The sequence below is a fragment of the Pezoporus occidentalis genome, unplaced genomic scaffold (genome assembly GCF_034315485.1).
Source record: "Pezoporus occidentalis ecotype Australia unplaced genomic scaffold, CSIRO_AGI_Poc_V1 ctg264, whole genome shotgun sequence".
Taxonomy (NCBI): Eukaryota; Metazoa; Chordata; class Aves; order Psittaciformes; family Psittacidae; genus Pezoporus; species Pezoporus occidentalis.
This window is the reverse complement of record NW_026914545.1, coordinates 104,410-119,612: the sequence shown is the minus strand read 5'-3', so window position 1 is coordinate 119,612 and position 15,203 is coordinate 104,410. Positions and strand designations below refer to the sequence as shown.

The 15,203-nt window shown below is 45.3% G+C and overlaps 1 protein-coding gene across 2 annotated transcripts in view; it reads left to right on the top strand.

Moving 5' to 3' along the window:
- The first annotated feature begins 1,166 nt into the window (after positions 1 to 1,166).
- KIAA1958 (KIAA1958 ortholog) overlaps positions 1,167 to 15,203 on the top strand; it is a 75,351-nt gene continuing 61,314 nt past the window's right edge. For both annotated transcript variants that reach the window (XR_009965910.1, XM_062624272.1), the window contains exon 1: positions 1,167 to 1,599. The gene's annotated coding sequence lies outside the window, so the exon portion shown is untranslated. The remainder of the gene's footprint in view (positions 1,600 to 15,203) is intronic.

The following is a 15,203-nucleotide window of genomic DNA, read 5'->3' as shown; positions in this document are numbered from 1 at the left end:
AGCAGAGTCCAGGAAGGTGGTGGTCCTGTCCTCAGTGTCCAGTGCTCTGATTCCAAGTCCCTGCACTGCAAGTGAGATGTGGGAGCAAGGTGTCATGTGTTTGATCATTACGGATGGGGGCAGACTCTCCCCTTACTCCCTGGTGTAATTACTGCTTCCATTAAGGGTTCTGCATCTTTAGAAGTCTACCAGTGAGCTCTTCAAGTATTAAAGACCTCCATTGAGTTGCAGTGACATGGCAATGACATGACATCTTACAGAAAATAACAGGAGCAGCAGGGATGGTGATCTTCTCAGGCAATGTCCACACTGCTACCAAATTCCCCTGCTGCACCACAGGCAAACCCAGAAAGAGCATTACTTTTGGCATGAATACATTTCCAGATTGCTTCCATTATATTCTTGTGCAAGTACTGTTGCCACCGTACTGGCAGCATGTGGTAGTCCATTCAAGTTTTGCAAATGTTGGCATAAGGAAGATGTGGAAAGGAAACCTCTGGGGCATCAAACAGGCGGGTTGGAAGCCCCGATACTCTTGCAGCGACAGCCAGGCCTGTCTGTTTCTGTAGTGATGCAACAAAGCAGGGGAAGAAAGCCCAACAGAGGAGATGAGTGGAGTTTGCTTTGGCACATGCCTTGTCAAAAGAGGGAGAACACCCAGAGAAAATGCTGCAAGCTCATCGTGAGCCCTCCTATGATTAATTGCACAAAAAATCCTCATCTGAGTAACGTTGCTGTTGAGAGCTGTGGTTGCAGACAAATCAAGAAATGTACAGTTTTCACAACAGATAAATTGCAGTGTTTATTGCTCTGCAGGCTGGGGTAGGAGGGGCACACATACATGCATGTGGAGTAAATACTCCACACAAAACTGGTAAAATCGTGTTTCTGCACTCATGATCTCATGCAGAAAGGTGAAGTAACAGTGATTTCTGTATGCCTGGACAATGCTACTGAGTAGCAGTCGTTCGGACACAGATTGGTATGGTTCGGACACACATTGGCTGGTATAAGCCAACAGACCTTCATCGGGATAACCAGAATGGCATCATTCTGTGCCAGCTGGAAGCGTGTTCCTTAGCGTTAGTGAGCCCGGTTTTCGGTGCCGCGCTTCCCTCCTCGTTTGTACCGGCAAAGGCTCCCACACACGGCAACGCGGATGCCCGCAGGGGTGCGCGGCGACCTCATACCCCCCTTGCTTCCGCCCGTGGTTGGCTGCCACGGGCCGCGCCAGCCTCGCCGTGCCCGGTGCCCCGCGGTACCCGCCCCAGTGGAGCGGGCCCGGTGCGGGCCCGGTGCGCGGTGCCGCCGCTGCACACTTCCTGCGGTGTGTGTGACCGGGAGCCGGTTTCCGGCAGCTGACAGGAGCCGGGGCCCGCCGCTGCCTCCTCCGGCGCGGAGTACCACCGTGCAGCGCAGCGCAGCGCAGGGCACACACGCACGACGGGAGGAGGAGGAGGAGGAGGAGGAAGAAGAGGGCGGGGGGACCCGAGCAGCGCCCCCCCCCCCCCCCCCCCCAAGTCCCCCGAGCTGTAATATCACAGTAATCCCCCCATGCGATACAGACGATATCGCACAGTCACCGACAGGCACCTGCAGGTACGTGACCCGCCCGGCTGCACCGTGAGTGTGTGTGTGTGTGTGTCTGTGTGTGCGCATCCAGCGCTGCCCGCCGGGGGAGGGCGGCCGGTATTCCCGTATTCCTGGTATCTCTCTCTTTGTGCGCGGCGGAGGGCTCTCCGGAAAGCGTCCCCGGGCAGACACATAGCCCTCCCCCCGGTCCTTCCGCGGGCTGTGCCCCGCCGTGCTGCACGGGAGGTGTCGGTGCAGGGGGAGGTGGGGAGGGAGTGGGGTCGGCGTTTGGCACAACGTAAGGAGCGGGGTGCCCCCCCCCCCCCCCCCGAGTTGCATCCTCTTGTAGTAAGAAAAGCGACCCTTCCTGCCCTACTTCCCACGGATGAAATAGAGGTGGGAGGGGGCAGCCTGGGGGCTGCGGTGTGGGCTCTGGCGGGGGACAGAAGGGCAGTGCCTGGCTCCGTGGTTTGTGTCCCCCCGGAGAATGCCGGAGCGCCGGGGGTCCCCCTGGGCCCCAGCCCGAGCAGGCAGCAGGGTGCGCACTGGGGAAGGCAGCCCCTCGCAAACTTGGCTTGTCACTGAGACGAGGCAGAGCGATAAAGGGAGCCAGAAAACCGTGAAACAAGCTTGGAAAAGACGGTTAAGTGCCAAAGCAAAGAGCGAAAAAGGTGGAGAGCTATTGAGCTTTCTGTGATTCAATTCCGGCTGTCAGAAACAGCCACTCTCCAGCCAAAGAAGTAACTGTGACACATGCGTTAAAACTCACCTTCCATCTAGTGTTAATGGTTATAAATATCCCATGAACACAGCTGGTTACTCAGTAGTACTAGATGAAGAGTAAGGCTGTTTCCACTCGAGTGAATGAAGATCTGTCATAGAAACAAAACAATACACCGGGTAAAAATGACGTCCTCATACATGCCTGGCTTTCAACACTTCAGTTGTTAATCTGTGAAGTTTGCTTTTGTCTGCCTTCTCCACCATTCCTCCATCATCCTTCTCAGAAATACAACCTCTACAAACACTGCTGCAAAGCTAAAACTGTGATGGATGCTAAAAGCTTGACTGTGAGCTGCCGGGGGCAGTAATGGTTTTCCTTTTTTCTGTTGATTTGAAAAGAAGTGGGACCAAGCTCTTAGTGTGCTTGTTAGCAGCAGTGAGAATTTGCATAAATTAAATTATTACATCCCTTCACTAAATTCTGGATGTCAACTTTTCAGGCCAGGGACTAGGCTTGTTTTTGTTGATTTTTTTCTTCTTTAAGCAGAGTAGCCCCCAAAGGTCTTTTCAGGTCAGGACTGACCAGTTCCTGTTTCCCCCTGTGGCTGCTTCTATTCCCCTCTATATAATTCAGAGCTCAGACTGACAGGGCTGTACTCATGTAGTACTGCAATTAACCTAATAACCCCAGCCAGCACCACGCTGGAGCTGCACGTCTGCCCCACAGCACATGTGCTCCTTCCATCTGACTGGCATTACTGGGAGTCCACTGAAAACGCCTTGGGGGTCAGGTCTGCCAGTTGTTTTACAAACATCATTTCAGGCTTGGCTAAACCTATTTTTGCCCACTTCTAAAGCCACACAAGAGTCAAAGTCGGAAGTCACACGGTTCATGCACTCACCTGCTGCCCTGTGCTGAGCCCAGCACGTGACCTGGCTAAATGATACCCACAGCCCCTCTTCCCCCTCCACCAGTGCCTTTCAGCAAAAAGCTGTTTTTCAACCTTGTTCTCAAGTTTATCAGCCCTTTGAAATCCTTTATAGGACTTGTTGGATTATAGGTAAGCCAACAAACCAACCCAATAGTTTAAAAAACTTGCTCCCAGGTGAGTAATAAAGAGATAAGAATTGACAAAGAGGTACTGGGTGAACTAAGTATTAACAGCTACTGTTCAAGGGATAATAGGTGGTCTTATATGCAGTGAAAAGCTTATCATGAGAGAAATACACAATGGAGTTCCTCGTTCTGCTGTTGCCAGTAATTTATCTCAAGAGCGTAACGCAGCTCTTGTTCGGATGCCACTAAAATAGTATGTTTCCAGGAGGTAACCTAAAACTTGTGCAAGAATCGTAACAGTTCAGGTTCTTCTCCAGCCACTGTTAGGAAGCTGGTGTTTTGGGTTGTTTCGGTTTTCAAGCAAATCGATGTTGGTGTTGCTCCTGTACTGATGCACTGGTAGTATCTGTACTACACCAGGATGTTTCCTGTAACAGAACTTACTGGAAGTTTCAAAAGCACAGTGTAATTCTGTTTTGTTCACTCAGTGATAATGGGTCCATAGTCCCTGAGTTCCCAAAGCTGCGGCAGTTTGCTTCACCACCAGTTCACATCTGGCACTCACCACTGCATCTTTCTTGAGCTGCCACCAATCCTCACCTCGGTGCCAGCTTGACTGGGCTGTTGGGTGTCCACACACTCCAGCTCCGAGGAGACTCTTGGAGTTCCAGCATGTTTTGGTCTTTTTGGTCTCCTGATCTTATGCCTCTCTGCCTCCCTTCCCTGTTCATTATAAAATGCAGACAAAAGAGGTCTGAGGGTCTTAGGTGTGGGCAGAGCTGTAATCCCACCCTTGGCTCTCATTTCCTTGGTGCCACTGTTTTTCCACATCTGCACTGTGGGGGTGATAACCCATCCAGGCGCAGCCCTCGGAGGTGGTCAGGCACTTCCCAGAAATGTATGTGGCAATTAGTCCTCTCAAGGATCGTTATGCATCTGGTAATTCAAGTGTAACTAGCTCAACCTAAGGCTCTGCTTTCAAAGTTTATTGCTGCACACCTTTCTGTGAAGTAAAACAGGGTGAGAGGGAGGTTTATTGGCTTTTCTGGTTCCTTCTCTGTGAAAAATACTCCAAAACTTGAGCCAAATGTTTCCGTGATGGATCTGCATAACAGCTCGAAGGAACTTGAAAGGCTTGTACCTTAGTACTTACTAACAATGAAGGTGACCCATGCAGCACTACTGCTTCATCTTCAGTTACTTGACCTTGATTCTGTTTTGTTGATTTATGAACTTTATTTACCGGCGGGGTTGGTGAATTCTTTTGCAAGACAGAAATAACAGTATGCCAGCCCTCCCTTGTTTCCGTGGTAACAGGTACACTGCACAGACTCCCGAATGAGACCCCTGGATGGACACTGATTGTGTTTTTCTGGTTTTGTAATGCTGGGCCCTGAAGTAAATAAAAGGTCGTGTTCATACAGCTGTCTGAACTCAAGCAGTCAAAATGGAAACAGAAGTAAGAGTAGATGCCTTCAGCACGATGAAAATGTATTGTAATGCAGTCTCAGTCACACATACATGGATGGGATAGAAGCAGGTAACTTTCAGTACTGTTTTCTTCCCAAGAAGGGTATGGTGAAAAAGAACCAGATCCTGGGTTTAGCTTGAGCTTTATGATCAGCTCCTGTGGCTGACTGACGTGTGTGAAGAAGTAAGTTATTTTGAATCATCTGGGGACTATTCTCAATTACGGGTGTTTTCTGCATTTTCTGCCCTGACAGTTCTCTTTTTACAGTCCTTGTATTGCTGGAGGGTTCCTTCATACTGCTCCACTCCCTCTTCTTACTTATTTTTTAGCAACAGGCAGGATCTGCAAACTTCTCTTCACTTGACCGATGCTCAGACACCACATGAGCCATGCTGGACCCAGGCATCTCAGGATTAACTCTGTGGAAAGTTACAGTAACAAAAGTTTTCCTGTAGTATGGTATTACGGGATCAGATTCGTGATGTTGACAGAGTAAGCACTGTGCAAGCCCTTCCGTGAGTTTGTATTTTCACTGCAAGGTTTCAAAGCAATTAATTTATTAAAATGGTGGCTGTACCTAGAATGTTTTATGTAGGCGGTTTATAAATGGTACCTAAGATAACTGGAAGAGGTGAGGGGAGGGAAGAGATGCCTCTCCCTTTTTCTTTCCAGCTGTATTTTAGTCATTTTCCCACCCTTTATTGTGTGGTCTTCCCTATTATTTTCCTTCATTAAAGTGAGTGTCTTTGGGCAGTGTGAACAAGCAGGCAAAACCCTTCAAAAATACATTTTTTAAAAACAAGAATATAAACATAGAGCAGAAGGCAAATGTCCAAATGCATATGTTGCTCGGCTTTGGCAACTGGAGTAGATGAGAAGAGTTTTCTAAAACCACCAGTGCTATAGTTTGAAAGCTTTATAATTTAGTCCCTTCACCTCTGAACGGCTGCATCTTAATGAAAGAAATAAACAAGATAGTTACCCATGATATAATTATCTTCTATTTTATTCAAAATAAATGGTAACTGGCAGAACCTGAATTTAGTAATTTCAAATTTCAGTGTCTGTCCCATCATGGGTTACAGAAAAAAGATGAAGCACTGATGGTCTAGTAGTTCACATTGAAATTCTTCTGTTGCCCTGCCAGAAGCAGCCTCTAAATGACCTGTGGTACTTAACTTCATATTAACCCATCCTGCCTTAAAATTGCTAATTGGTGTGACCAACAGAATAAAACTGGAACAAGTGGTAGCTTAGAAATCTGTCTGAAAGGCAAAGCTGCAGTGGAAGGGTGTGGAATGACAAACAGCCAGACAACACATCATTATTATTGTGTGCCCTCAGCAAGTTTGCCGATGACACCAAGCTATGTGGTTCAGTTGATATGCTGGAGGGAAGGAATGCCATCCAGAGGGACCTGGACACGCTTGTGAGGTGGGCTGATGCCAACCTCATGAAGTTTAACCATGCCAAGTGCAAGGTCCTACACCTGGGTCGGAGCAATCCCAGGCACAGCTACAGGTTGGGCAGAGAAGAGATTCAGAGCAGACCTGCAGAGAAGGGCTTGGGGGTGTTGGTCAATGAGAAACTTAACATGAGCCAGCTTCAGTGTGCACTCGCAGCCCAGAAAGCCAACTGTATCCTGGGCTGTGTCAAAAGGAGCGTGACCAGCAGGTCGAAGGAGGTGATCCTGCCCCTCTACTCTGCTCTCGTGAGACCTCACCTGGAGTATTGTGTGCAGTTCTGGTGCCCTCAACTTAAAAAGGACATGGAAATGTTGGAATAAGTCCAGAGTGGAGCCACGAGGATGACCAGGGGACTGGAGCACCTCCTGTATGAAGACAGGCTGAGAAAGTTGGGGCTGTTCAGCCTGGAGAAGAGAAGGCTGCGTGGAGACCTCATAGCAGCCTTTCAGTATCTGAAGTGGGCCTACAAGGATGCTGGGGAAGGACTCTTCATTAGGGACTGTAGTGATAGGACAAGGGGTAATGGGTTCAAACTTGAACAGGGGAAGTTTAGATTGGATATAAGGAAGAAGTTCTTTACTGTGAGGGTGGTGAGGCACTGGAATGGGTTGCCCAGGGAAGTTGTGAATGCTCCATCCCTGGTGGTGTTCAAGGCCAGGTTGGACAGAGCCTTGGGTGACATGGTTTTGTGTGAGATGTCCCTGCCCATGGCAGGTTGGAACTCGATGATCTCAAGGTCCTTCAACCGTAACTATTCTATGGTTCTGTGATTATTAAGGCTCTTGATCGCTGATCATCATCGTTCGGTTTAGAGGTAGCAGCACTTTAGATCAGTGTCTTCCCCTGTGTAGAGATGTGCTGGCTTGCAAGCAAGGTTGTTAAAAGCTGTTGTTGAGGTCTGCTGGTTTGGCTGCTGGTGTCAAATCTGCCCCCCTGCCCTTGCACACTCTCACAAGGTCCCAACAAAAAAGCAGAGTTTCTAATATGTCTCTGCTGAACCCAGCCATTTAGTTTGTGGATCTAAAGTTCCACATGGCCAAGGGCTGTTGTTTACAAACTGTTTTGGGAAATCACTTAACAGTTTGCCCAGTAGTGACTCAAAATACCTGCCATTATAGTCTATAAATATGTAAATATTCACCATATTAAAATAGTAATAATATATAAATGTTAAATTATGCTTATTTATCATATATATGTGATATATACCTATATTTGTACTGTGTAAAAATTATTCTTAAATTGTATTATGTATTCTTTATTATTTTATGTATTGTATCTTCTATTAGCATGGTATATATGATGTATTATTATTATTATACATATTCTATTCTATTCTGTAGTCAGGTGGGAGAGAACAGATAGACCTCACAGAGAAGGTGTCTGACTTACGGGCTGGAGGGAGCTGTGGTTCTGCTGGGATCTGTCCTGCTCCCGGTCCTACCCAGTGTTTTCCCGAATGATAACAGTGGAAGGAGTAACACACTTGCTCCATATTGCACATGCATGAAGCATGAGGCCAGAAGCAGCCTTAAAGACATAGAAGCACAGAACCAAGTTTCAGAGTCATCTCAGCAGGTTGTTGGCCTGTTCTGGAGATGGCAGGGTGTGAGGTGTAAAACGCAGGCTTCAGCTCCATGTCAGCATTAGGGAAGTGCTGAATTTACAAGCTGGGTAGCAATTTCTTTTTGCCAAAATATTTTTAGAAGGAAAAAAGAAAATACCCTGCAAAGGGGAGGGGACTAACTGGTGCATGGGGAAGGTGCATGGGACAGGAAACAATAATTTTCAGAGAGAGGGAAGGTCAGGGCTCGGCATCATAACATGCTAAGAAAAAGGCTCATGAAGCCTTGGGATAACCTGTGAAGATGCTGCCACAGGAAGTCCTCACAGTGAGGTGAAATGAGTGTCTGCCAGCAGGGAGAGAGGAACTGTGAGTCTGCTCAGGGGGAGCCCCGATTTTTAGTGTTCTTTTCTTTCATGATTAAGCCCCTTGTCTGTAGGAGGTGTTTCTTTAGAACAAGAGTGTGATGTTCGTTTCCCAATATGGCTGAAAAAAGACAACCAGAAACTCATTTTTCTAATGGGGAGGGGGAAGAAGAAGGGTGCCTATCTGAAGTTGTAAGTGACTGCAAAGCACCATCTTGTAACACAGAGCAGTGTGACCCAGTGTGATGTGTGAACGGGTGCATGGAGGGATGTCAGTGCCATGAAGAGGAAAATCCTGTCGTGAAATGAAAACACTTTTCAGTTGGTGTATCTTCAACTTTGTTCTTCTCGCAGTACTGTTACCTCTCTAGAAGTAATACCAGTGCATGAAGATGCTTGAACAGCTAGGAACCTCCTCCCTTTTTTAACCAGCATACTATCATGGTATTTACACAGTATTTAGCTGGGCTGCGGTCAGGTGCTTCAATGTGGCTGTGCACCATGAGTTTCCAGAATGACAGCTGAAACTAGGGAAAGATGAGCTTTTGGTATGTTCTTGGTGCTGCAGTGTTTTCCAAACTGTTTGTCTGCTCTTCTTAAACCTGGAGCTGCATACTGTAATTTCTATACTTCTGGTGTCTCTGCAGTCCAAGTATGGAGGGGAGAGGATGTATTTGTGTTCTCTGCTAAGTGTTCCCCTGAAGCTGTAGAGAAAACCCTCATCGCCCCGTGATAGTTTGCAAAATCTGCTGCAACACACCATAAGGAGCCAGCATATTTTAGCTGGTAACACTCCAAATGTCATAGCTTAGAATTTGCAAAATATTGCAGGGTGGAAAAAAAATCAACGAACTACTCTCAAAATGTGGAAGCTGACACTTTTTTTTTCTCCTAATCTGTGAGATTTTCATCCTTGGTGTCGAGCCAGCTTTGCACAGAAGATGCCAATGGCATTCAATGGCGTATTTTCTCTTGTCCCCCTACAGCAGTCCACAGTCATACCAGGTCATGCCACTGTACACTGTGATGTTAATATCTGCTCAGATTTTATTGTAACTGAAAGCTTTTTATAAGAGCCTTTTTTCCCCATGTTTAACTAGGAAAGTTAATATTTCCTGTCTGAAATTCAGGTTTCATACTGTCTGTTTTTAGCTCTGTTAGGGTAAAAATTACGCATGGTTTCTTTCTCCTCTTCCCCCTCCACCCCCTTTTTTTTTTTACATTCTGATCTGTAAATATAAAATCAAAGGTGCTTTTTTAAAAACTGAGCTCTTACTCACAGACTCAGTGTTCAATTTTTTTGGACCCATGAGGCAAACATTTATTGTGTAACCAGTAAACTACGACTGAAACTGTCCTGTAAAGTGCTTGGCACAGTCTGTGCCAGACATGTGAACCCTAGAAATTTTAGCAGACTTGATGAGTGTGGATGACGTGATTTTAAACCATTCAGGTTTAACATCTCAATTTCTGATTTCCAAAAATACAGACAACTGTCATGGAACTAGGCCAGTTAAAAGGAAGTGTTGTTTTAATGATGAATGAATATTAAATATCCACCAGCAGGTTGATAATTTTCAAATATTTTAGATTTCAAGTTACATTTTCAAGTAGATTTTTCTCACAAGTTTAAAATTTGTGCCCCCATGTCAAATATGAAAAGAAAAAAAAAAAAAAGGCCTCATGTAAATAACTTCTGCCCAAAACCTCTTTCACTTAAATCCTGTTTTCTGCATGCAGGTTCACTTCATAGCAGGTTATAAATAAGAACCCCATAAATGGCCTGTCTTTGCTGAACTGAATATTATGAATTAAACAAGCACTGTAGGCCTCTACCCACTTTGTCTGACCTGACAAGATGGTCAGACAGGAGAAGATCTGACAAGGTATTAGCGTGATGCATGGCATCAGCCTAAAATCAGGCACGGAGCTGAGTGTCTACCAAACAGCAAGTGTGATTTGACTGAAATACTGGTGACTGATGAAGGATTTTTGGCTGGGGAGAGCTGCGTCAGATAGTTTGATTTTATAAATTTGTCTTGATTTGAGGGAGAGAAGATACTTCTTGTGGGGGTGAGCAAAGATGGGAAATTAGGTATTATATATAGATATATATGTATATATAAAAAATAAATGCACAGTGTGTAGCATTTTTTGTCTTTTGTCTTACCATAAATAGCCTAAGGGCTCAGTCCTATAACATACTAGACGTTCTGGTACAATCTGGCAAAACACAGGTGAATAATCCTCCCAGAAACAGAAGCACTAGTCAATTAATGCTTGCAAATTTTAGTAGATAATTCAGTTCTGTGCATTTTTTTTCCTGTATTTTTTCCCCAGAATTGCCTGTGAATATGTTTCCCCTCCAGCTAGCTTTTTTGTCTGGTTAGATAATCTATTCTGAAATAATGAGACTGATTTCAGTATGGAAATGTGCAGCAGCCCTTCTTAGTAATGAATTCACATGCAAGGGGGGAAAAAAGAAGGCTGTCTCGCAGAGGAAAAAAAAATAGAAATTTGTAAATTTAGATTTACAATTTCATTTGGACTGTGAAAGAATACATTATACTGAGCATCGCAAATAAATCATGTTTTGGAACAGCTCCACAAGATAGTGGAGCGTTACTGGAATACAGCATCAGGCAATTTATATGGAAGGTGGTTACTCACCTGGCGCTTTATTTGCAAGAAACATTCCACACTTTAATTGAGCTCTCTTCAGTATGCTGCATGTGCTTGCACTGTGTTTGCTGTGTGCATTTGAACTGTCTCGTAAAAATGGTCAGAATTTGTTTTGGTCTAGCCAGGAGTCAAGGAGAAATAGCAGCTCAGAGCCATAAAGCAAAGATATGCACTATTAACCATTGCAATTTATTTTTTTGTGTATATGTTAATATTCAATACTTTCGTATTGGATAGTTAACTGTAAAGCTAAGTGACCTCTTTCCAGTTAGGCATCTCTAAAACTGTCTTCACCTCTATTGACCTCCTAGATACTGATTAAACTGTGTGGCTATGTTTGATTAGCTTAGTTTACAGACCATTTAACTGGTGCATACGTATTTACATGGGATAATACTGTGAAGATTAAGGTGGGGAAACTTAAGACCTGGAACCACTTCAGCAGGCTTTATGAAACAAAGAGGTGTGATTCCAGAATGAGTGTGTGGATTTTAAAATCTCAGGTTTTGCCCTCTAGGCTCAATGATTAATTTTTTCTTCTGGAGAAGTTGCTCTTGCTCCTGGGGTGGAAGGCAGTGGTTTCCCTCCTTGCAGCACTTCCCCTTGTGGCTATACCCTGATATTGGTGCCCTGTCCATGGCTGTGAGATTCACATTGGGCATGAGGAATATGCTTTTTTTAACATGGTCATCAAATGCCCTTTTTCCCACTACTAATGGCCACTGGACAGTGATCTTCATTGACCTGTTTCAAGGGAGTTGCCATTCGGGGTTTTTTTTTTCCTCTCTTGGCTTTTGTTGTTCGGTGGTTTTTTTTTGGCAGACTGTAGCTCTTCAGAAGTGATTGGGATGAGCAGTGCATAGTCTTTTTCCTACCTAGGTCATTCATCATTATGTCTCTCGGTGAGGAGATGGGGCCCCCATTGATGTCAGGGTTTCAAAACTGGGCTGGCAAGTCAATAAGAAGGCTTGAAGGACACACCTGGCTCCCTTGATGGTACTGAACAAAGCTTCCTGTAAAATTAAGGCAGCCTTTGGTAACCTTGGGGGGAGCAATAGGTGGGGACATCCTGGATGTGCAGAGGGACCAGTGCTTTTGTGTGAATGAGCCTACCGTTCTTCTGGGTTTGTGTGGGTTGTCTGTCTTGTAAAGTTTTGAGGTGCAGTGAGTTTCCTGCAGTCTTGCATGGGCTCTTTGTCCAGAGCTGATGTCCCAGGAAATGTGCTTCTGGGGCCAGGTTAAGCAGAAGTCTGCAGCACTTTCTCATGGGAAAACCTTCTCTGTGAGCCAACCCACAAATGGGAGGGTTGTATGCAGTACCCAGGCCCCCGTGATGAGTGCCATAAGCAAGGTCCTTCTCACATGGCAGGAGAGTCCACTGTTCCCATTGCATACCGCTTCTATGAGAATTAATACTTGCTCTCTAAGGCATGAGGTGTCTTGTTGAAGCTTTATTGAAGGTCAAGTAAATTAAGTAGTGTAGGTCATTCTCATCTGCTTGATTTACCTTTCCTCTCTATTTAATGACTACTTTGAAAGACTCACAGCCATCAAGGGTCTAGCAGTTTTCCCTCATGACTGTTGTGCAAGTGTGATCCTATCTGTCTGCATTTGTTTTAAATGCTTCACCACTTTTAATTATTCTGTAAGCAGGATACCTTCTCAGAAGCAATAGAAGTGTATCACTTTTGCTGTATTTATAATTATACTATAAGGAATTCAGAAGGATGTCAAAGTAAAATTTCTGCTGATGTGACATGCTATTTAAGGAACAATATCTTGTTTCATTGTGTGGGGTGGGGTTTTTTTCCTCCTTTCAGGGGGCTGACAAAAGAAAACGGCATTACCATTTTTCACATGGTTTAACCCATTAGATTGTTTGGTAGAAAGTATTTGATTAGGCAGCAAATTGAATTGCTTTTACATTTTCAAGACACTTAAGATAGAAAATAGAAAAGACAGCACTAGATAAGCATGCTGCATATATAATAATATTACTGCCAAAGAAATTTAATTCAGTCTTCAGTGATGAGTTTGGGCAGATGTGTTGCATTCAGCTAGAGATAAGGTAATGCATGCAGTGCAGTCTCAACTAAGCAGGAACAGAATGAAACTGATATTCTGCGTTAGTTATGTATTATTTATTGTATCTGATAGAAGTGTACAGCTGATACAAGACACCTGATGCCTGGTATCGGATACTGCATCTGCATGTGGAAAGGGTAGGGTCATGCTGTCTGGACTTTCTGTACAAGAGTTGCTTCAGAGAGCTTTTACTTTTTAAACAACTACCTTGTTAGTGCTTTTATGGGCAGCTTGCTTTCTTTGCTAAGGCTGTAGTCCTGTCATTAAAAATGAAGATTCGCATTAGTAGTTGGCTGCTAGTGTGCAATGGTTCCAGTATTTCATCTCAAGACACTGAAAATCAACAGTTGTATTCAAGTTTTGTAAGAAACCAGTATTTCTGTGCTCTGAGGGTAGGAATGTGCATAAAGACAGTTTTGGGATAGTTCAGGATCAGAATGTACTGTGAAAGGGAAGAAAGCCTCAAATTTTGCAGACATACATTCTTTGAGTGGCCTGATGGGATAGATGCTAGTAATATCCTTAGATGGAGAGTGAGAGAAAGAAGAAAACACCACAGAAAATGCAGGGAAGTTTCCAGATGTTCAAGTAGGAAATTAACTGATGGAAGAAACTATCCAGTGCACCACGTATGTGCCTCGGTGCCATTTAGGTGGGAGATGAGTTGGGATCAAACTTAAGTTTGCCTCAAAAGCTGCATAACTCAGAACTGGTGCTTCCAGAAAGAGCTTACCCTATCTTGGCATAAATCTCTCAAGGGAAGACCAAGTTTTGAATCAGAGTCTGCAGACAGGAAAATGCAGTTCCTCTAAAACGGTGTGATCAGCAGTGGTCCTGTTGACTCTCCACCAGCTACCCCTCAGGGCCACATGGGCTGTGCACAGCGCGCTACCCATTGCACTACAGGAACATGGCTCCCATTTTACAGGAGAAACTGAGTCAGAGAGACCTGGGCTAAAGGGTGTTGTGTTGCTGAAGGGTGTTACACGGAGTCAGAGACCTCTGAGCTCCTGACTGCACTCCAAGATGAGAAACACATCCAAGGTGATCAGCCAGGGTTTTCTTGATCTTCCCAGGGGTGCTGACAGATGCAGGAATCTTCCTGCCTGCCTGAGAACGGATGACCTCCAGAGGGTGACAGACAGATGCCGCAGCATTGGGCTCCAGTTGTGCAATCCTGCATCATGTGTCACCCTGGCGTTTGGAAAGGTTTGTGTTTGAGCAGACCACCACTCAGACCGTCCATTGCCTGCATGCAACGACGAGACCTCTGTTTAAATCTTAGGCTTTTTTCTGATCATATGGCTGGATTTTCAGCTAGCCCAGTAGCGTTGGGTTTATAATTAAAGCAAACCAGCCTGTTGGCCACTGCCACCCTATCGTTTACAGACCATGGTTGTTTCTAGAGTGCAAACCCTGTGATCCAGTACCTGCAGAAGGGGGACTGCAGGTGAGGTGATCTGACAGGTCAGAGGGGCACAGAATGGGGAGAGTTAAGCTCTCCTCCCACCTGCACCACCAAGAGCAGCTAGGTCCTTCCCAGTGTCACAGGGAACTTACTTCATTTGAGGGGGAAGAGTGTGCGAGAGGTTCACTCAGCTACAGAGGTGGGCAAAAATAATGAGCATGTTTTGGTAAATGCATGACTGCACTGAGGAGTGTCATGTGCTGCAGCCCTGATGAAATACGCATTTCTGCAAGTGAAGGGGGAAAGTGCTCAGGAAAGAAAGTGCAGGAATAGTTTGTAATCTTAATGAGCGCCTGAGCCACCACAGTGTCTTGCAGGCACTGACCAAGATTACAGCAGTGTATTTTGGGGATGAAAATTTAGCCAGTGATGCCTTGAAGACAAAGGGACTTACAGCTAGGCAGCAAAAGACCGAAAATGGGCAGTGGAAGAGCTATGCAGTGCTCCTGGATGCTCATCTGGAAATGCCGCTTGCTGTATGTGGTTCATGTGGACCTCAAGTGCTCCACTGTACCTGCTGCATGCAAGCCACCAGGCTTGCCTGTGCAAAGCAATATGCCTGCATTTTCCTGACAGAAATGGAAATGTTTTTTGCTCTTTCTTATGCATTTGCTTGTTATGCTGTGGGAGCATGGAGTAACCTGGGCAGACAGGCAGAATGACCGTGCATACCCGGGGACAAGGCACAGTGTTTGTTCTGGCAAAATCCTGTTTTATTCCGGTTTGTTTTGTGTTTGTAAAGGCCTCTGC